The sequence below is a fragment of the Piliocolobus tephrosceles genome, chromosome 5, assembly GCF_002776525.5.
Source record: "Piliocolobus tephrosceles isolate RC106 chromosome 5, ASM277652v3, whole genome shotgun sequence".
NCBI classification, from domain to species: Eukaryota; Metazoa; Chordata; class Mammalia; order Primates; family Cercopithecidae; genus Piliocolobus; species Piliocolobus tephrosceles.
Genome location: NC_045438.1, coordinates 57,771,715 through 57,773,008, shown reverse-complemented (window position 1 = coordinate 57,773,008; position 1,294 = coordinate 57,771,715). Strand labels below are relative to the sequence as shown.

Sequence of the window (1,294 nt, the reverse complement as noted above, 5' to 3'; positions counted from 1 at the left end):
ACATCCCACATCCTACTATGCACAAGACAGTCCGCGTCCCCTCCTGCAGTCTAAGAATGATCTGGCCCCAAATTTCAAGAGTGTTGGAGTTGAGAATTGCTCCTGACCATCAGGGGATCACACTGGGTGTGCTTCTGGGCTTGCATTTCATCAAGGTGAGAACCAGGCTCCTTTGTTTTCTCAGAAGGTCTTCAGTTCTGCATCTGACATCAGACAAAGACTTAGAGATTTTTCGCTTTTTTCATAACAACTTTAATATGCTCTTAACTGTCATTCCTCACAGAACCTCAGCTTATCAATTCAGATCATCTGAAGAGATTCCTCTTTAATTGACACTGTGACTTCTTGATACAGAGGCCCTTGTTAGGGCTGTCAACTCTAAAAACAACTAAGAATTTGCCAAAAGGTCAACAGAGTTTTAATTTTAATTTGTTTTAATTTTAATTTAGTTTTAATTTGAAGGGGACAGTCCAAAGAATATTTTGCTCTTTTATTCTTCTAGTGTCTCTAAAATCTTTCCCTGCCTCGAGTAGATGTTGAGAAGAAAAATTACACAAGTTAACAAATACACATTGTATTATCTTAGTTTTCCAAATATTTCCAAATTGGATTGATGTGATAGTAAGCCCCTGAGATGGGTTGAATTAATGAAAAGACACCTGTAGAATGCCTTAGAAGTGTTGCGATGATCATCACTTAAGGTTTTTCTTGTAACTTTTTTTTGGTGTGGTGTGACTTAGCATTCATATTCATGTGACTCTTTAGCAAAAATGTACAGCTCCTGCAACCTAGCAGCATTAAGTTCCTGAGAGACACAACGCAAGAAAGAAAACAGGTCTAAATCCAAGACTGTTTCCTCTCATATTGAATCTCTCTGGGTGATCCAGACACCTTGATTGTCAAAGCCTAGACCAGAGCCAGCTTGAAGCTTCAGTCCCTCACCTCTCCACCCCAGGTAATGACCTGTTTCAGAATCCAGATCCATTGCTCCTCCTAAGGGGAAGGTACCCTAAGTCCCATGTTTCACCCTCCAGACAGATGGCAGAAGAAGCTGGAGCCTTCTTTAACCTGTAACTCTCTTCTGCAGATTCTGCAGAATGGGATAGGTAAATACCAGGCGACAGCAACCTTTGTGAGGTGCCTTGATGCAGAGTTCAGGCTGAAGGAGAAATGAAAGGTATGGGAGTGGGATCAACATTAGAGATGAAGACTTTCCTTGTCTATCACTTTTTATATAAACACACCAGCAATATAGCCTTCTTGGAATATAGTACCTGGAAAATAAATTAATCTC

General features: G+C 40.3%; 1 non-coding gene across 1 annotated transcript; it reads right to left on the bottom strand.

Moving 5' to 3' along the window:
• Nucleotides 1-239: 239 nt before the first annotated feature.
• LOC111538672 lies at nt 240-314 on the bottom strand. Its single transcript, XR_002730423.1, has one exon. It is a non-coding gene; the product is annotated as a small nucleolar RNA SNORD28 (small nucleolar RNA).
• Nucleotides 315-1,294: the final 980 nt, after the last annotated feature.